At 45.7% G+C, this 26,117-nt stretch overlaps 1 protein-coding gene and 1 long non-coding RNA gene across 6 annotated transcripts in view; one reads left to right on the plus strand and one right to left on the minus strand.

The window, feature by feature from the left end:
- Nucleotides 1-4,923, minus strand: part of ATP13A3 (ATPase 13A3) — an 85,440-nt gene extending 80,517 nt beyond the window's left edge. For 2 of the 4 annotated variants that reach the window (XM_063622000.1, XM_063621996.1), the window contains exons 1-2: nt 4,471-4,923; nt 3,701-3,742 (exon numbers count right to left, since the gene is read on the minus strand). The gene's annotated coding sequence lies outside the window, so the exon portion shown is untranslated. The remainder of the gene's footprint in view (nt 1-3,700; nt 3,743-4,470) is intronic. The other 2 variants (XM_063621998.1, XM_063621997.1) reach the window with 2 other exon arrangements.
- Nucleotides 4,924-5,072: 149 nt separating this feature from the next.
- The window catches only part of LOC134733190 (uncharacterized), a 29,620-nt gene continuing 8,575 nt past the window's right edge, over nt 5,073-26,117 (plus strand). For both annotated transcript variants that reach the window (XR_010116715.1, XR_010116716.1), the window contains exons 1-2: nt 5,073-6,613; nt 15,875-16,072. This is a non-coding gene — a long non-coding RNA (uncharacterized lncRNA). The remainder of the gene's footprint in view (nt 6,614-15,874; nt 16,073-26,117) is intronic.

The raw sequence follows: 26,117 nt of genomic DNA on the forward strand, positions 1-26,117 counted from the left end.
CTCAGTGTCAGGCATTTATTTGGACAGTTCTCTCCTTTTTTCCGTTTTTCTCCCTTCTTACTGATTACCATAAAGTCATTTTTTAAACTATCATAACAGTGATCATTTTTTCCAATTACCATTTACTCATGTTGTCTCATTTTACCTCTATTTTTAACCTTATTAATACAAATTATTTTTGGTTCTGTTTTAAGACAAAGTCTCGCTTTGTCACTCAGGCTGGTCTCAAACTCCTGGCCTCAAGCCATCCTCCTGCCTTGGCCTCCCAAAGCACTGGGATTACAGGCATGAGTCACTGTGCATAACCTACTAATACAAATAGTTTTAACTCCTTTTACAATCACTGGTTATCTAGTGATGATAACTGATTAGGACCTTCTTCTACCTTACAAATATCTGCTTTTCTCCAGATTCATTTGAGCACAGAACGTATTCATTTTTTAAAACCTAAATCTTAATTAAAATGATGTGGCAGAAATCTGAACCTCTCTTATTTCTCTACTCTCAAAATATGATGATCAACAAAACTCAAACGAGAACCTAACAATTTCCTGCTTCTTGCATGCTATCTGAACTTCAGTGGTTAATTAGAACATGGTTTTGGCTGGGCAAGGTGGCTCATGTCTGTAATTCCAACACTTTGGGAGGCTGAGGCAGGAGGATCACTTGAGGCCAGGAGTTCTGAGACAAGCCTGGGCAACAAACCGAGATACTCGTCTCTACAAAAAAATTTTAAAGGCCGGGCGTGGTGGCTCACGCCTGTAATCCCAGCAGTCTGGAAGGCCGAGGCGGGCGGATCACAAGGTCAGGAGTTCAATATCAGACTGGTCAACATGGTGAAACCCGTCTCTACTAAAGATACAAAAAATTAGCCAGGCATGGTGGTGAGCACCTGTAATCCCAGCTACTCGGAAAGCTGAGGCAGGAGAATCTCTTAAACCTGGGAGGTGGAGGTTGCAGTGAGTGGAGATCACATCTCTGCACTCCAGCCTGGATGACAGTACAAGACTCCGACTCAAAAAAAAAAAAAAAAAAATTTTTTTAAATTAGCCAGACATGATGGCACACACCTGTTGTCCCAACTACCCTTGTTGCTGAGGCAGGAGGGTCGCCTGAGCCCAGGAACTCAAGGCTGCAGTGAGCCATGATCGTACCACTACACTCTAGCCTGAGTGACAGAGCGGACTCTTTTTCTGGGGAAAAAAAAAAAAAGGATGGGGTGCAGTGATTAATGCCTGTAACCCTAATACTTTGGGATGCCAAGGCAGGTGGACTGCTTGAGTTCAGGAGTTTGAGACCAGCCTGGGCAACATGGTGAAAACCCACCTCTACAAAAAAAAAAAATTAGCTGGGTGTGATGGCGCACACCTGTGGTCCCAGCTACTCTGGAAGCTGAGGGGGGAGGACTGCTTGAGCCCAGAAGGTCAAGGCTGCAGTGAGCCATGACAGAACCACTGTACTCCAGCCTGGGAGACAGAGCAAGACCCTATCTCAAAAAAAACTCAACATGGTTTTGACTACAGATTTATTCTCTCCATAGGCCAATTAGCTTCATTTTCACAAAAACTATGTTCCAAAACCAAGGCTAAATCCCATCAGCTACCTCTTGGATCCAGATGAGATATGGCATATTCAGAATACATTCAGAGGTAACACCAAGAAGAAATATAATTTCCAATTTCTTCTGGCTACTCTGGGCACACTGCCTATCGGGTAGCCCTGTTCTGCAAGGAGCAGTATTAAAAACTGTTTTTAAAACTTTAAAAAATAAGAAATATGATTCTAAGAAGGGAGAGAGAAGGGAGAAAAGGATGGGTACAAAATATCTAAGAGTTAAACGGAGCTATATTTGAATGGATGACAAATGGAATAGGAGTTGGCAGCTTATCACCTATCAAAGAAAACAGTTAAAACAGTTCACAGTTGTGTGCTAAAAGAAGGTGATCTAGTGTGTGACACCTATTAAGATGACATATCTGATTTATCACCAGAATCTGAGGTTCAGAGATGTTATGTTGCCTAGTCACATACAACTAACCTCATAAACCCAGAGACAGAAACCTCTATGTTAAGCACATTAACACAGAGCTAGGTTTCTGTCTGTCTTCAAAGTCGCTTATAGTGTAAGCTGCTTAACTTCTTTGATTTTTTTCTTTTAACAAAGAAGAATACTGTTACCTGAAAGTGTTGAGAATTAGTTGAGACCATATGTAAAGAAAGGAGCACTTTTCCTGGCACATAATGGTTTCTCTCCTTCTTCCATTCCATATATTGAATCAAACTATGCTTGCATAACGTGGTGGTTGTGTAACTACTGTGAATATGAGGTTTTAGAATATGAATATGCTTTATTCCTAAGATAAATAGTAATCTTAGGAGATAGGCACTAGATCATATCACTATAGATATACGACCTACTCAATGGTCAAACTCAGTGAGAATGAGCAGTGATGGGGACGCCCTATGGAACTTTGTCTTTATTCTGTCTTTTTTCTCAGTCTGAGTGATAATGGAAATAAGAACTTTATACCTGTGAATGACAACAAAGTGGTTTATAATTTCGAAAATCTTGAAGACAGAAATAGGATTTCAAAATGAGCTTGATAATGTGGTTTATCCAAAGTGGATTCCGTGTGCTGTGTATTTGGTGACCTAAACTAACTATGTAAGTATCAACCGCTAAGCTCGGTGGCTCGCGCCTGTAATACCAGCACTTTGGGAGGCCTAGGCAGGAAGATCACCTGAAGTCAGTAGTTCGAGACCAGCCTGGCCAACATGATGAAACCCTGTCTCTACTAAAAATACAAAAAATTAGCTGGGCGTGGTGGCGCATACCTGAAATCCCAGCTACTGAGGAGGCTGCAGCAGGAGAATCGCTGAAACCCAGTAGGCAGAGGTTACAGTGAGCCGAGTTCACACCACTGCACACCAGCCTGGGCAACAGAGCAAGATGCCGTCTCAAAAAAAAAAAAAAAACTTAAAGCAACCAAATAGTGTCACTTTTCCTACCCAATCCCCTGACCAAAGCCAGGCACTGCTGTTCTAACAAGGCTCAAAATCTCACTTAACTATTTCACTCTCTGCCTGATCTAATGGTAGGATAATGCGAATCAAAGATAGTAGCAAAAGTTATGTTCTACAACAATCATTAATAATAGGTTTACTATTTCGAACAACTTCCAAGCACTGATATGCCTTAAAGGGGTTGCAAACCAGGATGAGATGCCCACACACATTGATTTTTGGCAACTGTAGTCTATTCAGCAAAGCAACAAACCTCTAGAGGAAATAATGTCACATATATTCCAGTGAAACAAAATTAATACACGTGCCTTGGTAAAGAGGCTGAGTTCTAACCAAAGACAGAGCACTGTTCATTATGTACTCACCCTTCAAAGGAATCAAATCGAAACACTTTCATTTTAGCAACGAAACTTTTTAAAGGCTTTATTTTGCAATAATCTTTCAAGTCCCTGCATTTCTTAGATTCTTTAAATTCTAACTTCCTGCCTCATAGATCTAAAATAGCCATGACATACCCAGGTATGTTCTACTCATTTAGTTAGAATTGTATAGAGGAACACAAGTCTGTTTCTAGGTGTACGACTCCATACCCATTCATTTTGCACTAATATAACCACTAAATATAGCTCTAAGACACTGATGATTAAAAGCGGTTAATCATGTGAGTGATTCATACCTCCTATGTCCAAACACCAAGATTCAGGGATGTCTGTCAGATCTATGGGAACAGGAAACAATAAACACCTGTCACAAAGCTTTTTCCAAACCGGGAAGCCCCCAGCTGAGTTCCTGCCAATCCCAACCCGATTCCCTCCCCTTCATCCCTACCCCTCACCTCCCCAAAAAAGCCAGAGGTCATACTTCCACCAGAACCTGACTCTGTGAAGGGAATGGAGAGACAGGCCATAGCGAGAGTGGCCACGAGAGCACTGCTAGGGGAACGGGCCCTGGGTTTTTCTAGTCCTCACTGCCACAGAGTCCGAGTGGGAGGCCTCAGGCAAGTCAGAAGTCACTTTTCCTCCACGGCACTCACTCCTTTTATCTGTAAAATGCGGAGATGGCAAGCAGCTCCATACTCCACGGCTGAGGACGAGCTACGGTCCCGCACAGACCCATCGAGGGCCCTGCCAGCACCCCTACCGCCTCTGCCCACAGGACCTCCACCTCCCACAGGACTTTCCGATCAAGGGCTGACTACCAACTACCCCGCGCCCGGCCCCCACGCTCGCCCCCGGCAGGCAGCGCGTCCCCCCCAGGCCTTCGCACCCACCGCGTGGGCTCCTGCCCTGGCCTCACCTGTCCCCGACACTCCCCGTCCCCGCGATGCCCAACTCCGGCCGGAGAAGGCTGGCAGCGACCTCGCCCGGTACCCCCCGCCCCGACAACACCATTCGCCTCCTCGACCTCCCCCGTCGCCGCCGCCCACCCGCCCCTCGCCCCGCTCACCGGGGCCGCTCACCGGCCGCCGCCGCGCCGCCTCCTCCGCGGCCTCCCTCGCGGCCGGACCAGCCCCAGGGGCCGCGGTGGACCCGGCCGCCGCTGTCGCCGCCGCCGCCTCGCCTCAGCCCAGCCCCATTGCCCTCGGCCGGCGCCGCGCGCTGCGGCTCACGGTGAGGGAAGGAGGCGCCGCGGCGGGGCCGGGCCGGCCCTGGGACGTCCGCGCTCTCCTCCTCCTCCGCGCCCGCGGCGGCAGCGTGCAGCCGGCAGGGCGAGAACAAGGGAGGGCGGCGGGAGGTGGGCAGGGGAGGGGGGCGGTCTGCACTCCGAAACGGCCCCCCGCCGCCAGCGACGTAGAGAACCCCCCTCCCCTCCGCGGCGGCGCCCGATCACGCTGCGGGGAGAGCCGGCGGGCAGGCGGGGGAGCGCGCGCGGGCTCAGGACTCCCGCGCCGGATGTGAGGTCACGTGGTGGCTTCATCCCCGCGCGGAGGGCGGAGGGGCGAGGGCGACGTCAGGAGGCGGGGAAGGGGCGGGGCGATTTGTAGGCCCCGCCCACCCATCGCCTTTGCCACCCTCGAACGGGCAAAAGAAAGAAAGAGGCAGGTGAGGGGAGGCGAGGCCGTCCAAAAACGCTGGGTGTCAGGCCGGGCTGGCTAATGGAGGGCGGCTTTTCTGGTGGGATGAAATGGGACGGCAAATCCCACTTCATTCCCTTTGGGCTATGACAACATCATAGTCCAAGCTCCCATTTTATGAACAGGGAAACTGAGGCTCAGTGACTAGACAGACGTTGCCCAGAGTCATGGTCGTGGAGGAAGCTTGTGCTAGAACGGTGGAGAGGAAACCAGAGCCCAGCTCCCAATGCAAGGCTCTTTCATTCCTTTAGCCACCCTCGCCCCCGCCAAAACAAACAAACAAAAAACTGTCATTCTCATATGACCACGGACTCTGCGCCCCGGCCGCAGCCGGAGGGCAGGGAGGAGCGCACACGAGAAAGCTCCCACGCGCCCGCGGCTCGCCTCCGACGGGAAGGCGCCTCTTCCGACCGTCTGGATGCAAATTGAATACTTTCCTCCGCAGAAGACTTATCTCGGGGTAGGGCCGCAGCCGGATTTCCAAGTCGCGGGTTTGATTTTCGCGGCGTCCTCTCCGCGACCAGCGCAGAGAGCGCGCCCGGCCACCTGCAGCCTCGGGCTGCGGCCATCTTTCCGCCTGGAGCCACCTGGGCTGCGCCCTTTGTGCCCGGCCCGCTCCATGACTGTTCTTCTTGCCGCTTCTTACAGAACTCAGCCGCCTTAGCGTCTTAGAGGATAGCATGCACGCGGACCCCGTCCACCACACCTGGGGAGCAGAGAGCCCTTAGTCCCTGGACACTTACCAGGGCCGCCACCCCTGGTCCACGCACGTGATGACATCTCACTGGGGCAGCACACCGCCCCGAGTCCGCGACACTGATAACACCTCCCGCGGGCAGGAGCGCGCCACAGCCACCCCTGGTCCCCTAGATTGTGTGAGGCTGGCATTTCTGCCCGCCTCTTGGCGTGGACAGCACGCTGGACCGAGATGGAGCCACAGCTTTCTCTTCCCAATCCCTGGCCTCACCATTTTGTTTCATACCTCACTGTTTGTTTCAAACCTCGTGGTGTTGAAAGGATTAAATGAGATAAGGGGTGTGGTAGTGTTGGGCAAACCACAAAAACGGTCTGGGTGGGGTCTGGCCCTAAAATCCTCCTCCCCCACCTCCCAGGCTTCTTTGCCTTGCCGCTTCCTCTCAGCCTTTAAACAGGCTGGCCTCTCCAAGTCCTAAAAACAAAATCATCAAGCCAACCTCCTCCTGAAATGCCCCCTCCAACTAGCTTCCAAGTGTTTCATGCGGACCTCAAACAGTGGGTCTTCCCTGGCTGCCTCTGCTTCCTCATTTCTCAACACTTGGCATTCTGGCTTCTCCTCCCCAACTCTAACCCTTCAAGACCTTGCTCAGGCAAGAGTAACTCGTGACTTTCATTTTGCCAAACTTTGCAAGCATTCCTCAGGCCTTATCTCTCTGGTTCTTTCTGCTACAACTGACACCTTGGGATGGCTCTCACCTTCTGGAACCTCTCTACTACCTTGGTTTCAGAAGAGTGAACCCTCTCAATTGTCACATGAAGGTAAGTAAAGCCTCTGCCTCCTTGGTAGCATCTACTTGTGAATCTGCACCTTAAATTCAGGATTCCACTCTAAGCCAACAACTTTTCTCACTTCACTCATTCTTCTGGGATTGCCTGCATCCTCATGGATGCAGCTCCCAAGTTAGCAACTTCCAACCCAGACCCCTTCCACAAAATTTAGAACCAAATATCCACCTGCCTGCCAGGCAGCTCTAGCTAGATATCACAGAGACACCCCAAACTGGACATTTCCAAAACTGAACTCATTCTCTGCTTTCATAGCTGCCCCTCCCTTAGCTGTTGGCACCACCATCTCCACAGTCATCAGAATTAGAAAGTTGGGAATGAGTGAGTCATTCTTAATTCAGCCCTCTGCCTTACCCAATCACCAAGTCCTATCTATTTCACCTCCTTAATAAGCCTCAAATTCCTATGGTGGGCCGGATGCAGTGGCTCATGCCTGTAATCCCAGCACTTTGGGAGGCCGAGGCTGGTGGATCACACAAGGTCAGGAGTTCAAGACCAGCCTGACCAACATGGTGAAACCTCATCTCTACTAAAAATACAAAATTAGCTGGGCGTGGTGGCACATGCCTGTAATCCCAGCTACTTGGGAGGCTGAGGCAGGAGAATCGCTTGAACCTGGGAGATGGAGGTTGCAGTGGGCTGAGATCGCGCCATTGCACTCCAGCCTGGCTAAGAAGAGCAAAACTCCATCTAAAAAAAAAAAATTCCTACAGTGGTTCCCACTGGCATCCATCCTTTCCAGCCTGAACTGTTAGACAAATTCAGCCTTCAGAGTGAACTACAATGCACTCCATTTAAAATCCTAAGAGTTCCCCTAGGCTTCTGGCTGCAGTGTATACCTCCAAGCTACCCAGCATGAACCTGTCAACACGTTCGGGCTTTTAAAAGATCACAAAGAGCCCCAGAATTCGAGGTGCAGCCAAAGTAAGGCAACATGCAGCCAGGCAAGAAGGGAAAGCTATAGGAAAAAGAGAAGAGCAGTTGGATATTCCAAAAACTTTTCTGTTACAGATGTTTTGAGAATGGTGAAAAAAAAATTTGGACACTGGCTTTAGAGGAAGTGCTGAGTCACCAGGAAAGGCTTGAGCATGTTTATAGGTTGAGGGAAAAGAAGGTGCAAGAAAAAGGGGAAACCCAACATAGGCAAGAGAAAGGGAGTGGAACAGTCTGGAGTAGTTCTGGAAGGCTTACTGGTTCTCAAGTCATGATGATTCTGGGTCCAAGCCCACTGCTTCCCTCCTCTGATCCTACTCACTGTAAGCGCCAACCCTGATTGCAGCTGCACAGGGGTAACAGTCATGCTAGTAAGGTCTGACTTCACTTCTCACAAAGGCTATTTCACAACTCCTCCATCCTCAAAACCCCCATCTTTGCATGCCCTTCCCTCTCACTGTCCCCTTACCTCCTATTTCACTAAGAAAACCTACACCATCAAGAGGGAACATCCTCATCTTCCCAGCAGCAAATCTGCGCATCATCCTACATCGGCCCCAGGGTCTCTTTTCCCACTCCAGAGGGGCAAAGCCTCTTCCTAACAGAGCTAGCTCTCCACAAAAATGACTGCTGTTAGGCCAACTCCAGGGGCTAGGCCTCCCCAGAATATTACTGTTGCCAACTCCGGAGGACACTTCGCAGGCCTTATCTTTCTAGTTCTCTCAGCAGCATGCATCTCCTATCCTTGAGACACTTTGCTGTTAGTTTTGATGACATACTGTATTTTGGAATTCCTCCTCCCCGTTTCTCTTTGTCTACTCTGTCTCAGCCTCCGCAGGTGCTTCCCCTGTCCTTCTCTAAATGTTGCTGTTCCCCAGGGCTCAACCCAGGATCCATTCCTGTGTCTATACAAGGTTTGTTGTTTTTTGTTTGTTTGTTTGTTTTTAATTTGACATCTCTTGACCTTACAAGAGTTGTGGACCAGCTTCAGAAGGATCTATAAGCTCCTTAAACTTGGATGCAAATGCTTTCAAAGGAAGAAGTGGAGCTTTTAGCAGCTTCTCAAAGGTGTCTGGGTCCCCCAAAAAAGATAAGAGGACTGATCCACATGCTTTCCCCTGGTGGCCTCATCTACTATGGCTATAGCTGTCATCTGCATGTACATTAATAACTGTCAACTGAGGCTGGGCGTGGTGGCTCACGCCTTTAATCCCAGCACTTTGGGAGGCCGAGGCGGGCAGATCACCTGAGGTCGGGAGTTTGAGACCAGCCTGGCCAACATGGTGAAACCCCATCTCCACTAAACATACAAAAATTAGCCAGACGTGGTGGCGTGCACCTGTAATCCCAGCTACTTGGGAGGCTGAGGCAGGAGAATCACTTGAACCCAGGAGGCAGAGGCTGCAGTGAGCTGAGACGGCACCATTGCACTCCAGCCTGGACGACAGAGCAAGACTCTGTCCCAAAAAAAATGTCAACCCCATGCCTGCAGCCCAGGCCACACCTCAGAGTCCCTTGGCCATTCTTTGCTATCATTTTCACATGGTGTTTCACTGGTGCCAGATGAGTTCACTTATCCCAAACTTAACTGTTGCCTTTCTTCCCCAAACCAGCTTCTCTCTCCTGGGCCTCCTGACCTTAGCAAAGACGCTGTCACCCAAACAACTGCTGAAGCCCAAAACCTGGGAGTCATTCTTTACACCTCCCTCTCCTTCACCACCCCATCCAATCCAACACCAAGTCCATTTCAAATCCTTCCCCATCTCTCCATCTTCACTGCCACTAGAATAATGCATGCCCCCTCATCTCTCACCTGGCACTAGTGCATTCGCTCCCAGTTCCACTGCCACTAGAATAATGCATGCCCCCTCATCTCTCACCTGGCATGCCCCCTCATCTCTCACCTGGCATGCCCCCTCCATCTCTCTCACCTGGCATGCCCCCTCCATCTCTCACCTGGCATGCCCCCTCCATCTCTCTCACCTGGCATGCCCCCTCCATCTCTCTCACCTGGCATGCCCCCTCCATCTCTCACCTGGCATGCCCCCTCCATCTCTCACCTGGCATGCCCCCTCCATCTCTCACCTGGCATGCCCCCTCCATCTCTCACCTGGCATGCCCCCTCCATCTCTCACCTGGCATGCCCCCTCCATCTCTCACCTGGCATGCCCCCTCCATCTCTCACCTGGCATGCCCCCTCCATCTCTCACCTGGCATGCCCCCTCCATCTCTCACCTGACATGCCCCCTCCATCTCTCACCTGGCATGCCCCCTCCATCTCTCACCTGACATGCCCCCTCATCTCTCACCTGGCACTAGTACATTCGCTCCCAGCAGGTTCCTCTGCTTTTGCCCTTGCCCACCTCCAGTGCATTATTGCACAGCAGCCAGAGTATTAGTTTATGTGACTTCAAGCAGAGCTGCTGATAAAAGCTTTCACTTGCTTCCCATCTCACTTAGAATACTAGATGAACTTCTTGGGTCCACAAAGTCCAGTGCAGGATGTGACCTGTCCACCACTTCCCCCTTCACTGGCACTCCTCTGCTCTCCCTGTCTTCTCACCACAGACCCCTTCCCCAGGTTACTCCAACTACACTAGGCCTTTTTTCAATTCCTCAAATGCACCAACCTCTTTCCTGCCTCAGGGTCTTTGTACAATCTATTCTTTCCCTTCCCTTTTTTTCTTGCCTGACTAACTTATAAGTTCAACTTTGGGCTTAAATGCATATATAGTTGTCCCTCGATATCTACAGGGAATTGGTTTCAGAACCTCTGTGGATACCAAAATCCAAAAATACTTAAGTTTCTTAGATAAAAGGGTATAGTATTTGCATGTAACCTATATGCATCCTCCCGTGTACTTTTTTTTTTTTTTTAAACAGAGTCTCGTTGGGTCACCCAGGAGTACAGTGGCACAATCTTGGCTCAGTGCAACCTCCGCCTCCTGGGTTCAAGCAATTCTCCTGCCTCAGCCTACCGAGTAGCTGGGATTACAGGCATCCGCCACCACGCCCGGCTAATTTTTTGTATTTTTAGTAGAGACAGGGTTTCACCATGTTGGCCAGGCTGGTCTTGAACTCCTGACCTCAGGTGATCCACCTGCTTCAGCCTCCGAAAGTGCTGGGATTACAGGCATGAGCCACCACAACCCATCATCTATACTTTAAATCATCTCTAGATTACTTATAATATGATGTAAATGCTATGCAAACATTTTTATTTATAGTATTTTTATTGTGTTGTTATTGTATTTATCTCAAGGCTGTGGTTGTATGACACTTATGTAAGATTGAAAAAATAACGGTTATTTATTTTTGTAAATGTGAATGTGAGAAGGACTTTTGGGATTATGGGAAATGGGCACATAAAATATCATTCTCACCTGGGCACAGTGGCAGATGCCTGTAGTCCCAGCTACTTGGGAGGCCGAGGTGGGAGGATTTCTAGGATTGCCTAAGCCCAGGAGTTTGAGTTTACAGTGAGCTATGATTTTGCCACTGCACTCCAGCCTGGGCAACATAGTGAGATCTCAGCTCTTAAAAAAAAAAAAAAAAAATCCCCCATCCCCACCCAAACCATCTCTTTGTGCTGCTACTGGTAAAGAAATAAGTCAGTTTGGTTTATCACTGTAGACCCAGCATTAGATGAAGCCTGGCATGTGATAGACACTCAAATGTTTGCACCTGATGGATAACTGAATGAATGAATTTACCATCTCAGATATCATCTCTAAATGCCTTCCCTGACTCCCAGGCTAAGAGTCCCTCTTTAGCTGAGCGCATGGCTCACCCCTGTAATCCCAACACTTTGGGAGGCCGAGGCGGGTGGATCACTTGAGGTCAGGAGTTCGAGACCAGCCTGGCCAACATAATGAAACCCCAGCTCTACCAAAAATACAAAACTTAGCCAGGTGTGGTGACAGGCACCTATAATCCCAGCTACTCAAGAGGCCGAGGTGGGAGAATCACTCGAACCCGGAGGTGGAGGTTTGCAATGAGCCGAGATCGTGCCACTGCACTCCAGCCTGACAAGACTCCATCTCAAAAAATAAAACAAAAGAATCCCTCTTTAGTGCATATTTGTCTCACTGCATTTACAACCTTGAATAAGCACCAATTTAGTGTTTTTGTTTTCCATGAGTCTACCTTATTCATGTTTTTATTTTCTGAGGTTCTAAATACATTCATGTATTATCTCATTTAATCATCACAACAATGCCAACACTAAAAATAGTAGTTACTATTCTTTTCATTTTTATAGATGAAGAAACTGAAGAAACTTTACATATATGATCTCATTTAATCTTTATAACAATTCTAGGAAGGAGGTACTATTATTATTTCTGCTTACAGATGAAATTGAGGAAAGCTTAACAATCCCATTTTACAGAATGGAAAAAGATATGCTCAATAACTCACCCAAAAGCACAGCCAGGATTCAAACCCAGACACTTTGCTCCAGAGCCAAACTCTTGACCACTACAACCAAATGAAGCCAGAGTGATTCACCATCTCGCATCAAAACTCTGGATTATCTGTTTAAGCACCCAGACTTCCAGCTCCTCATGAGCCAGGACCTTCCTCAGCCACATCTGGATCCTCAGCCCCTCACAGCACACAGCGGTAGTCAGAAAGTATGCTGAGTAAGTGGAGAACAAGTTAGCATTGATTTTCACAACGATGTCAGACTAGCAATGGAATTGTTTTGATTCTCCTTTTATAGAGAAGAAAAATGAGATTCACAACTTCACATGAGGGAGTGTCTCATCTAAGAATCTCTGACTCAGTTCAGCCCTTGTTTGTATTCCCTCTGCTGCCTCCACAAAAGGTTGGAGGTCACATGTTTAGATTATGAAGACCTTTTGCCATTAAAAAATGGCAAAACAAGCAAACAAAACAAACACAGCACTCGTTGCCTTTCCTAGAAAAACTGTCCATTAAAAGTACTTTGAGGCTGGGTGCAGTGGCTCATGCCTGTAATTTCAGCACTTTGGGAGGCTGAGGCAGGTGGATCACCTGAGGTTGGGAGTTCGAGACCAGCCTGGCCAACATGGCGAAACCCCGTCTCTACTAAACATACAAAAATTAGCCAGGCATGATGGCGGGTGCCTGTAATCCCAGCTACTTGGGAGGCCGAGGCAGGAGAACTGCTTGAACCTGAGAGGTGAAGGCTGCAGTGAGCCTAAATCATGCCACTGCACTCCAGCCTGGGCAACAGAGGGAGACTCCGTCTGAAAAAAAAGAAAAGAAAGTACTTTGATTATGATTATGATGTTTGCCCAACAAGCTCTATCTCTCTTTCTTTTAGTGCCTCCTAAGCCATTCAGTTCCCATTTAGCTTGACCTACGCAGGCCAGTGTGTGTGTGTGTGTGTGTGTGTGTGTGTACTGGAATGGGAACAGAGAGCAGGACTGTTAAGTCAGATGTCTACAAATCACAGTCCAGGGCCATCACTGACTTGTTTCTGTCTCTAAACAAAGCATGTAAAAACTGTTTGCCTCTGCCATGAGGCAAAAGCATGCGCCTGGCATTTTTCTGAGGTCATGGTGCCCTAGGATATGGCAGTTCACATGACACTGAATATTGTTTACCAACTAGCTATTCAGGATATGGGGTCCCTCCTGGAGGAGTGCTTACTGCTGGCGTAGGGCCAGTGTGCTGAACCTAGTTCTCCAAGAGATTAAAAGCTCTGACTGTGTGGTGCCTGCCAATTTAATGCTGTAAATGCTCCCACCACAGCCAATTTCAAGCTACCAAGAGTTTCCCTACTGCTTCACGAAATTCCTGAAAATTTTTATGTTTATTTATTTTATTGTTTTTGAAATGGAGTTTTGCTCTTGTCGCCCAGGCTGGAGTAAAATGGCACCATCTTGGCTCACTGCAACCTCCGCCTCCCAGGTTCAAGTGATTCTCCTGCCTCAGCCTCCTGAGTAACTGGGATTACAGGTGCCCGCCACCACACCCAGATAATTTTTGTATTTTTAGTAGAGATTGGGGCTTTACCATGTTGGCCAGGCTAGTCTCAAACTCCTGACCTCACGAGATCTGCCCACCATGGCTCCCAAAGTGCTGGGATTACAGGTGTGAGCCACCACACCTGGCCCAAATTCCTGAAAATTTAATAGCCAGCACGAGTGAGCCAATACACACCAGCCCCAGCACACTGCTGTGTATAATAATTCCTTGTATGGGTGGGGAGAGAAGAAATACAAGTAGTCCTTTAAGATTTTGGCTTGGCCAGGTGCAATGGCTCATGCCTGTAATCCCAGCACTTTGGGAGGCTGAGTCGGGCAGATTACCTGAGGTCAGGAGTTCGAGACCAGCCTGGCCAATGTGGTGAAACCCCATCTCTACTAAAAATACACAAAATTAGCTGGGCGTGGGGGTGGGCGCCTGTAATCCCAGCTACTCGGGAGGCTGAGGCAGGAGAATCACTTGAACCCCAGAGGCGGACATTGCAGTGAACCGAGATCACACCACTGCACTCCAGCCTGGGCAAGAAAGTGAGACTCCATCTCAAAAAAAAAAAAAAAAAAGACTTTGGCTTTAGGGGCCAAGGCCTGATTCATAGGCTGTCATGGGGAATTTCCCTGTGTTTCAATGTAATGATTTGTCCTCTGATGAGAAAAGTGCAATTGTATTAATATTAGAGATGGGGAAACTGAGTTCAAGTCGTAGCCTTCTTCTAGGTCATGTATTTCTTTATTTGAATCCAAATCGTAATGAGAATAATATTACCCACAGCACAGGATGTTTAATTATCTAACACACTCTGCTATAGCACTTACTGCTTGGTAGGCACTGTTAAGTACTTTACAGACTTAACTCATTTAATCTTTATAACAACACTGTTAGGTACTATCACTAATTGAGAGATGAAAAGACTAAAATACAAAGAAGATAATGAAGTTCTTTAAGGTAACGGAGCTAGAAGGTGAGAAAGCCAGGATTTGAACCTGGCTTCAGAGTCCAAGCTCTTCGGGCCCCACACCAAAGCTAGCTGCCTGTTTTTGTGGTTTGACTGGAACACAGCCATGCCCATTCATTTACATGTTGTCTGACTGCTTTTTCGTTACAACAGCAGAGTTGAATCGTTGTGACAGAGACCATATGGCCCACAAAGCCCAAAATATTTACTATCTGGCCCTTCACAGAAAATGTTTGCTGACCCTGGCTCCACAGTATCCTGTCTGTTTGTTTGGAGTAAGACATTGGTTATTATTTGGAGACTCATAGTCCCCAGTGTCAAGCTGGTCGCTGGGCCAATAAGACAAGCAAAAAATAGTGTCCAGATTGTAACTATCCTCTCACATTTATACCATAACAATTGTGTCAGTGAAGTAGCATTCTCAAGCACGAGGCATAAACTTCAGTAACAAATGATCCGTGCAAATGTGTATTCATAGAAATATGTATCTAGACCGGACATGGCACTCACGCCTATAATCCCAGCACTTTGGGAGGCCAAGGCAGGCAGATCACCTGAGGCCAAGGGTTCAAGACCAGCCTGGCCAACATAGTGAAACCTCATCTCTACTAAAAATACGAAAATTAGCCGGGCATGGTGGCAGGCACCTGTAATCTCAACTACTCAGGAGGCTGAAGCTGAGAATCGCTTGAACCCAGGAGGTGGAGGTTGTAGTAAGCCGAGATCACATCACCGCCCTCCAGTTTGGGCTATAGAGCAAGACTCCATCTCAAACAAAGAAAAAATAAATATGTCTGTGACTTCATAGGATCGCAACATCTCGAGGTTGAAATTAATTCAGAGATTACTTATCCCAACCTTAACTCCTCTTGGGAATATTGCATCGAGTTTCTAAAGTTAATGCTGTAGATTCCTCTTAATCATTCCTTGAGTCCTGCAAGATGATTCCTCTGTATAGAAATGGCCTTTTTGCCGGCCTGGCCAATGTGGCAAAACCCTGTCTCTACTAAAACACAAAATTGGCCAGGCGTGGTGGCGGGCACCTGTAATCTCAGCTACTCGGGAGCTGAGGCAGGAGAATCGCTTGAACCCGGGAGGCAGAGGTTGCAGTGAGCCGAGATCACGCCACTGCACTCCGCCTGGAGGACAGAGCGAGACTCTCTCTCAAAAAAAGAAAAAAGAAAGAACTGGGTTTTTTGCAGAGACCTCTATTGTATGGGGCTGAGGAATGAGGCTCACATCACCACAGCTGTCATTCTGTCTCCAAGGCAGCTCCTCCACGTGCCTGTTTCAGATGCCAAGAAGAGAGGGCCCTCAAAGCCTGTCATTCACTGGCCTGTATAGTCGTTAAAAACTTTCCCTGACCTTTGCAGCTACTTCCTGTGAGCAGCCCAGGGACGGCCAGTCACTTGTGACCTATTTTCAGAGCTGGCAGTTCTGACTTCGAGAACAAACTCGGAACAAGCCCATCTACAGCTGGTTGACTGAGTTTCCTTTGGGCTCCCGGCACCAGAAAGAATTGCTCACTGGAAGGATCATAGGTGACGCTCCTGTCTCACTGCCCCACTCAGGTAGGTAGATTTTCACTGCCCTATAAACCACAGTCAACATCTCAAGACCTCCAGAAGGATGTTTATGATCTTGTATTTGCTAAAGATGTTGCTTCCTTATGGTAATTTGTTTAAAAGGCGGGGCACAGTGGCTCGCATGGGACCTCGTCTCTACAAAAATAGAAAGTTAGCCAGGTGTGGTGGCGTGCATCTGTCGTCCCATCCCAGCTACTCAGGCTGAGGCAGAAGGATCACTTGAGCCCAGGAGATGAAGGGCTACAGTGAGCTATGATGATGTCACTGCATTCCAGCCCCGGCAACAGAGCAAGACCCTGTCTCTAAAACAACAAAACAAAACAGAACCATTAGCTCTTCTTTTTTGTTTTGTTTTGTTTTCCTCAGAGCAGAGATGCCTCACTGTGATAGGTAAATTAAAGTGATACTGATTGCCAGCTCCAGTGTGGAAGTCCCAAAGCCAAGGAATTTCTTTCATAAACATTTCAAAAGTGAGTCGATCCAAAATACACCTCCACCATGAGATTACCTGTAATCTAATTCAACCTAGAAGATGGAGTCCAAACAGCTTGAGGTTCTGCAAATTTCACAACAGCGGCAGCCACAAAATGAAAGTGAACAAGGCTTTGGCCGGGCACAGTGGCTCACGCCTGTAATCCCGGCACTTTGGGAGGCCGAGGCAGGTGGATCATCTGAAGTCGGGAGTGTGAGACCAGCCTGATCCACGTGGAGAAACCCCATCTCTACTAAAAATACAAAAGTAGCCGGGTGTGGTGGCGCATTCCTGTAATCCCAGCTACTCAGGAGGCTGAACCAGGAGAATCGCTTGAACCCAGGAGGCAGTGGTTGCCGTGAGCTGAGAGCGCGCCATTGCATTCCAGCCTGGGCAACAAGAACAAAACTCCATCTGAAAAAAAAAAAAAAGAAAAAAGAAAGTGAACAAGACTTTAAGGTGGAGCAAACCAGAAACATCTTGCTATTTCCACGTGTCTCTTTGTCACTACACTCCTTAAATATACTTAAATAGCTCATATTAACAACAGAGATGAGCAACTTCGTGAAACCTCTTGGGGCTTTATAAAAAGTTCCCTAAAGTTAATGCTGTAGATTCCTCATGATCATTTCAAAACTAATGTGATTTCTTTAGGGTACCTTTAATTACACTTATGACCTTGGTTTCATTTTTAAAATACACATACATTTAAAGAAGACTGAGGACCCTAAGGATCTCAGATATCACTTCGAGGGGTACCTAATAGCTGTTTTCAATTCCTGAGATACTTGGTTTTATCTCTCCTTTAGAAACAAAAATTATGCTCAGCTCTAACCTCATCCAGCTTTACCAACTCAGATACTCACAGGCTGATTTCAAGCTCCAGGAGAAAAAGTAGAGTCACATTTACCTTTTTATCCCCAACAACATGTAGCCACGTTCCCTCCTCAGTTCTGCATCCTCAGATCAACCAACCAGGGATCAAAAATATTTAAGAAAAAAATAACAATAAAACAATAAAAAATACAGTTGACCCTTAACCAGTGTGGGTGTTGAGGTAGCCAGCCCTCATGCGTTAAAAACTCTGAGTATAAGTTTCAACACTCAGGCCCGGCGCGGTGGCTCACGCCTGGAATCCCAGCACTTTGGGAGGCCAAGGCAGACAGATCACCTGAGGTCAGGAGTTTGAGACTAGCCTGGCCAACATGATGAAACCCCATCTCTACTAAAAATACAAAAACTAGCCGGGCACCTGTAATCCCAGCTACTCTGGAGGCTGAGGCAAGAGAATCGCTTGAACCCAGGAGGCGGAAGTTGCAGTGAGCCGAGATGGTGCCACTGCACTCCACACTGGACGACAGAGTGAGACTCTGTCTCAAAATAAATAATTAATAATAAAGAAAAAGTACAAAAAAATTAGCTGGGTGTGGTGGCACACACCTGTGGTACCAACTACTTGGTAGGCTGAGGTGAGAGGAGCGCTTGAACCCAGGAGATCGAGGTTGCTTCGAGTCGAGATCGAACCATTACACTCTGGCCTTGGCAACGGAGTGAGGCCCTGCCTCAAAAAAAAAAAAAAAGTTGACTCCCTAAAATCATAACTACTAATAGTCTACTGTTGACTAGAAGCCTTACCAATAACATAGTCAAATAACACATAGACTAGTATCTACATATATTTTATGCATTCAAGACATACCTAACATTTTCTTAATTTTTGCCATATTTCTAGTCTATGTGGTTCACCTGCAAGATTTTTCAAATTGTTGCCAATTTGAAAAAGGAAAAAAAAAAAAAAGACCATCACATTCTTGAAATACCTACTTTGGAACTTTGGAGGTGGCTTCTTACATATGTGCATTTATTTTCTTTCCCTGTTTTTCACAGAAAGGAACTAATAGAAAATATTTCTTTATGTATTGAGTTTATTTAGAACTGTTCACATCCTCTGCCCTAGATATTTCAATGATGGAAAGCAATCCTAATTATAACATAACCTAGATACCCAAGAACAAATTCCCATTCCCACATCACAGATGAAGAAGTCCAAACACAAACAACTTGTCCACAGTCACGTAGTTGGGTAAACTGAAGGACATGGTGTTGCTCCAAAGCCATTTCTACTAACTACTACCCTATACAAAAATCTAAAACAGAAAATTCTGCTTACGTGGAGATGTTCACCCATATATATTTCTTTTCTTTTTAGAGATGGGGTTTCTCCATGTTGCCCAGGCTGGTCTCAAACTCCTGAGCTCAAGTGATCCATCTGCCTTGGCCTCCCAAAGTGCTGGGATTACTGGCATGAACCTGGCCAATATCATTAATAATGGGAAAAAAATGGAGGGGGGGATATCTAAAGCTCTAAAATATCAGCAAATATTCAGAAATATCTAAAATATTCAGCAAAACTGGGATATTATTTATAACACATCCAAATGATGGGGGTATTATGCAAACATTTAATAACATATTTACAAAGGAAGGAAATAATAAAGATTAGAGTAGAAATAAATTAGAGAATAAAAAAAGCACCAGAGAAAATCAATGTAACCAAAACTTGATTGTTGGAAAATATCAACAAAATTGACAAACGTTTAACTAAACTGACCAAAAATTAGAGAGAAGACTCAAATTACTAACATCAAAAATGAAAGAGGCTGGGCACGGTGGCTCACGCCTATAATCCCAGCACTTTGGGAGGCCGAGGCGGACGGATCCCTTGAGGTCAGGAGTTTGAGACCAGCCTGGCCAACATAGTGAAACCCCATCTCTACTAAAAATACAAAAACTAGCCAGGCATGGTGGTGTGCACCTGTAGTCCCAGCTACTTGGGAGGCTGACACAGGAGAATGGCATGAACCCCGGAGGCAGAGCTTGCAGTGAGCCAAGATCGCGCCATTGCACTCCAGCCTGGGCGACAGAGTGAGACTCCGTCTCAAAAAAAAAAAAAAAAAAAGAAAGAGACCTCAGATGTTTTTGAGTGACAAAGAAAGGGTATTGGTGGCCGGGCACGGTGGCTCACACCTGTAATTCCAGCACTTTGGGAAGCCAAGGCAGGCAGATCATGAGGTCAGGAGTTCGAGACCAGCCTGACCAACATGGTAAAACCCCGTCTCTACCAAAAATACAAAAATTAGCCAGGCATGGTGGTGCCTGCCTGTCATCCCACCTACTCAGGAGGCAGAGGCAGGAGAATCCCTTGAACCCAGGAGGCGTACATTGCAGTGAGTTGAGATTGCGCCACTGCATCCAGCCTGGGTGATAGAGCAAGACTTCATCTCAAAAAAAAACAAAACAGGTATTGGTGGTACAGGCCTGTAGTCCCAGCCACTTGGATGGCCAAGGCAGGAGGATTGTTTGAACCCAGGAGTTCAAAACCAGGCCGAGCAACATAGTGAGATTCTCTCTCTAATAAAAAAGAAATTAAAGAGAGGAATTATTATTGACTTTATAGAAATGAATGATAAAGAAATATAAGTAGTGGTATGCAAACAAATTAGATAACTAAAATGGATACATTTCTAGAAAGGTACAAACTATCAAAACTGATTCAAGAAGAAACAGAAAATCTAAATTGATCTAGACAAGTAAGGTGACGAAATTAGTAATCAAAAAACGTCCCACAAAGAAAAGCCCAGGACCAGATGACCACTGATAGATGTACAGAATTTTAAGGAAAATTGGTATCAATTCTTCACAAACCATTACAGAAAAAAGAGGAGGAAGTACTTCCCAACTTACAAGGCCAGTACTAACCTGATACCAAACCCCTTAAAAAGACATCACAAAAAAAGAAAACTAAAATTCATCTGCAGATACAAGGGAGCAGAAATAACCAAAACAATTATTTTTGTTTTGTTTTGTTTTTGAGACAGAGCCTCACTCTGTCACCCAGGCAGAGTGCAATGGCGCAATCTCGGCTCACTGCAACCTCTGCCTCCCAGGTTCAAGTGATTTTCCTGTCTCAGCCTCCCTAGCTGCTGAGACTACAGGCACATGCCACCATGCCCAGCTAACTTTTGTATTAGTGGAAACAACGGGGTTTCACCATGTTGGCCAGGCTGGTCTCGAACTCCTGACCTCAGGTGATCCACCTCCTCCCTTGGCCTCCCAAAGTGCTGGCATTACAGGCGTGAGCCACCGCACCCAGCCTAAAACAATTGTTTAAACAAAGAAAAAATTTGAAGGACTCACTTCCAAATTTAAAACTTACTACAGAGCTACAGTAATCAAGACAGTGTGGTACTGGCATAAAGCTAGACATGTAGATCAATGGAATAGAATTGAAGATCCAGAAATAAACCCTTACATTTCTGGTCAACTGATTTTCAACAAGGGTGCCAAGACAATTCAATGGGAAAAAGAATAATCTTTTTAACAAATGATGTTGAAACAACTGGATATCCATATGCAAAAGAGTGAATTGGACTCGTTCCTCTTACCATACACAAAACTTAAAATGGACACGATCCCAGAAACATGGGAAAGCGGTAAATAGGAAGTGACTACTAATGGATACAGGGTTTCTTTTGGGAGCAATGAAAATATTCTGAAATTAGATAGTGGCAATGGTTGCACAACTCAGTGAATATACTATAAACTGACTTTAAAAGGCTTTTTTTTAGGATGCATGACTAATATCACAAAAAATATCATTATTTTAGAAACAGTATATTTACAAATATACTTTTTTTTTTTTTTTTTTTTTTTTTTTTGGAGACAGGGTCTGTCACTCTATCGCCCAGGCTGGAATGCAGCATCACAATCACAGCTCACTGCAGCTTCAACCTCCCGGGCTCAGGTGATCCTCCTGCCTTGGCCCCCCGAGTAGCTGGGACTACAGGTGTGCACCACCATGCCTGGCTAATTTTTGTGTGTTTTGTAGAGACAAGGGTTTGCCATGTTGCACATGCAGCTCTTGAACTCCTGGGCTCATGTGAGTTCAAAATAACATAATAAAGGCTCTAGGCCATGATTCAGTTGTGCCTTTACTTAAACCTTATATTCCCCCAGGGTACCATAATTCAGAATTATCAAATTAGACCTTGAGAAGGCTCCGTATGGAATCCTGTTAATACAGTCCCTCACTGAATCACCTTAACAAAATTTCATCTTAATATTTCCCTCATAGCTTTAATCAAAGTTACTTTAGTAAATATCCGTATGGAACTTACTGCAACATTTTTGCACAAATATTAAAAACATTGTCCTTCCCGTCAACATATCACTCATTGTTCCCCATATTATAAAAAAAACTTTATTATGAAAATTTAGCTACAATTTATTTTGGGAAAAGCGATTCTCCTTAGGAATTATCTTTTCTGATAATCAAAACTACAATTGATTATGATTTCTTTTTAGCCTTAGAGGAAACTCATTTGAGCCATAGCAATTATGTTGATTGAAATAATTAACATATTTATTTCTTCATTTTTTTCTTTCTGTTTTTCTACTTCAATTCCTAATTTGCAAAATTTTTTGAGACAGGGTCTCACTCTGTTGCCCAGGCTGGAGTGCAGTGGCCTCGACCTCCGGGGCTCAAGCCATCCTTGCACCTCAGCCTCTCAAGTAGCTGGGACGATGGGCACACGCCACCATGCCTGGCTAGTTTTTTGACGTTTTGAGACAGGATCTCACTATGTGGCCCAGGACGGATATAATTTGCAATTTTATTGCATGGAATTTTGGTGTAAGTCACCTCAAACCCTGATGTTCAAAGGATTTGTCAAGGAGTCTTGTCTAAGTTTCAGTATTTAATTGAGCCTTACATTAAATCGAGGTTTCTCTAACTAGGCACCATTGACATTTTGAGCTAGATGATTCTTTGCTGTGGGGGCTGGGGCTGTCCTGTTCACTGTAGGGTGTTTAGCAGCATCCTTGGCTTCTACCCACTAGATAGTAGTAGCAGCTCCTTAGTTATAACAGCCAAAAATGTAATCAGACAGTGCCTGATGTCCCTGCAGGGCAAAATTACCCCCAGCTAAGAACTACACATTAAATCACCCTTGAAAAACTGACCCCCACCACTATTTCAGTAACTCTTGGGAAGTTCATCATGAGGCCAGGCATGGTGGCTCACACCTGTAATCCCAACACTTTGGGAGGCCAAGGCAGGTGGATCATCTGAGGTCGGGAGTTCGAGACCAACCTGAACAACACGGTGAAACCCTGTCTATACTAAACATAGAAAAATTAGCCAGATATGCTGGTGGGTGCCTGTAATCCCAGCTACTAGGGAGGCAAAGGCAGGAGAAGGTTGCAGTGAGCTGAGATCATGTCACTGCACTCCAGCCTGGGCAACAGAGCAAAATTCCATCTCAAAAAAAAAAGAAGTTCATCATGACAGATAATAGGTAGCTGGGTAGATAGATACATAGGTAGATATTCACACTCTGTTCACTTACATGAGATGAATTGAAGGTGTGTCTGCACTTACTATCAATTCCTAAAGCAGAGCCGCTTCTATCTGAGTTTATATAGAAAGAATTTTCTAGGGCTGGGTGTGGTGGCTCATGCCTGTAATCCCAGCACTTTGATGAAGCTGAGGCAGGCAGATTGCTTGAGCCCAGGAGTTCAAGAGCTGCATGTGCAACATGGCAAACCCTTGTCTCTACAAAAAAAACCCATAAAAATTAGCCAGGCATGGTGGCGCACACCTGTAGTCCCAGCTACTCAGGGGGCCAAGGCAGGAGGATCACCTGAGCCCAGGAGGTTGAAGCTGCAGTGAGATGTGATTGTGACGCTGTACTCCAGCCTGGGCGACAGAGTGACAGACCCTGTCTCAAAAAAAAAAAAAAAGAAAGAAAGATTTGCCAAGAACTACAGAACTTCTCTCGAGAGAAATGGAGAGCTTAAAAAAAAAATTCTAATCTGTTATCTCATTTGAGCCCAATAATCCATCAAAAATAAAACAATTGTTATTTCATTTTTTAGATGAGGAAATTGAAGTCCAGAGAATAAAAGTGGTCAACTTCCAGACTAAATTCCAAATTCAGTGTTCATCCTTTCACAAGGAGGGAAGATGGGTCTCTTTCTCTCCCTGTCCCTGTGTCTATATAACCACAAATCCCTCCCTAGGTGATCCTCCCTGGGGATGGAGTCCTATAAAGCCAGAGACAGTCTTCTAAAGAGCCAACAGCCGAAATAGGCATTTAATCCAGTCAACATCTGGAAAAGGGATTACTACTTCCCAGATTATGTTGTACTTTAATTCAAACTCACAAATTACTTTTAGATCTAGTTTCTCCTTTGCAAGGGATGCAGGCGATAGAGGAACAAGTTGGAGGACACTAGCAGTCAAATCCAGAAGTAGGACATTCTATAAGACATGGTCTTTACAGAAGGAGCAGGATTGAAAAAAAAAAGACAAATGGTCTGAACTTTTCTGAAGAGTCATTGTCATGAAAATAAACAATCAAAAACAAAACCATGGAGAGATGGTTTCAGAATAAAATAGACTAGCAAAACCTAAGAATCAAATGTAATAAGTGAACCTTGATTGGATCCTGGTAATGTGCAAAAGGAATTATGTTGAAGGAATTCTTAGAATGAAGGGAATTTGAATGTGGCTGGATATGAGTGTAGAGTCAGTTTGCTAGAGTTGTAAGAATCAAAATGGAGTCACCTGTGTTTAAAAACAAAACAAAAAACTGACAAATGGAGCCAGAGAAGGCTATGAAGGGAGGGTTGTCATGCATAAGTGCCTGAAAACAAAAACAAAAACTATCACAAAAGTCTGCAAAAATTGCAACCTTGCACACAGGTCATCGGAGCCTTACACAAAAAAATACTTCTGCAAGGACATCTGCCGAAACAACTGGCTGTTCAACCTCAAACTGGCGCCACCCTTGTTACTGATCTTTGTTGCCAAGGTTAATTATCTCAGAACAATTATATAATCCTCAGTTTTCCTTTAAAAACCTTCGTCTTCTTTAACCTTTACATAGTTCACTATGGCATGCATATTCCCATTGCAAAGATACATACCCAGATGAATATTATTTTTTTTAGAGTGCTTCTCTCTATTTGATATTTAGGTCAACTAGTGTTAGTTTTCTGGTATAACAGGAAACTGTTCTTATTCTTAAAAGATACATGCTGAAAATATTTTGGGATAAAGTGTCATGATCGCTGTAACTTCCAAATGGGTCAACAACCACAAAACGATGATAGGTAAAGTACTACATATAGAGAAAATATTAACATTTTAAAAATTTATTTATTTATTTATTTTGAGATGGAGTCTCGCTCTGTCGCCTAGGCTGGAGTGCAGTGGCACAATCTCGGCTCACTGCAAGCTCCGCCTACCGGGTTCACGCCATTCTCCTGCCTCAGCCTCTCGGAGTAGCTGGGACTACAGGCGCCCGCCACCACGCCTGGCTAATTTTTTTGTATTTTCACTAGAGATGGGGTTTCACCATGTTGGCAGGCTGGCCTTGAACTCCTGGCCTTAAGTGATCAGCTGCCTTGGCCTCCCAAAGTGCTGGGATTACACCACGCCCAGCCACAATACGGAAAACTTGTTGAATGAATGAATGAATGAATGTTCTCTCTCTGAAAAGTACGACGTAATTCCAATTTAAGTCTCGATAAAAGGAGCCACAAAGAGGCAAAAGAATTAGGCAGGAAAGGTTGGGGTAGTGGTTACACTAGATGCTTTACAGTTATTTATACAGCAGGACTTAAACTCTTGGTTTGATAAAATATATGAAGGAGCATATAACTGGTAGCTCAGCTCCGTTTTGCAAAGTGTCAGCCAGCACTTCTCTGTACACAAAACAGATTAGTAACATCTCTTCCTGCCAGAGGGCTTACATGTTGCAATTCTCTTGTAAAAAGTTTCTGAATATTTAACAGTTGAAGTTGAATGACTTCCTAATAGGGTGTTGATTTACTACATCACAGACGTAATTAAGAGGTATCAATTCAGGTCTGTTGGGATTAAGTTTATAGCCCCAAAGCTAAGCTTTCCGAGCCAAGCAAGTCTGAAAACAACAAGCACATGATGTAGAGGAACACTGACACACCAGCTGAAGCCTCTGCAGCTGTGTTTTCCTAAGATTCCCACCTTTGCTGCAGGCCCAGTGGGTGTCACCTTGTTCTGGGTGTGGGAGTGAAGCTAAGATGAACCCACAGCGTTAAGCCCACGGTGGGGGACCCTGTTGGGGGGTCCCACAAACAGCCACCCTGAAGTTTTAAGCTTGGGAAGGAGACCCTGACCTAGTATTTATGGCGGTGGTCTATTCTGATCTACGAGTGTGGGTGTGGGTATTCATTACTAAATTTCACTGTAAACTGCCAAGAAGAAAATGTCAGCCTGCGGCAACTAAACACTCCATGCATTTCACTAGTAATGACTTTCTCTCTTCTTTTTTTTTTTTTTTTTTTTTTTCTGAGACAGGCTCTTGCTCTGTCGCCCAGGCTGGAGTGCAGTGGCATGATCTTGGCTCCCTGCAGCCTCCACCTCCGAGGCTCAGGCAATCCTCCCACCTCAACCTCTCTAGTAGCTGGGCCTACAGACATGTGCCACCACGCACAGCTAATTTTTGTATTTTT

Source organism: Symphalangus syndactylus, chromosome 17 (assembly GCF_028878055.3).
Source record: "Symphalangus syndactylus isolate Jambi chromosome 17, NHGRI_mSymSyn1-v2.1_pri, whole genome shotgun sequence".
In the NCBI taxonomy this organism is placed as follows: Eukaryota; Metazoa; Chordata; class Mammalia; order Primates; family Hylobatidae; genus Symphalangus; species Symphalangus syndactylus.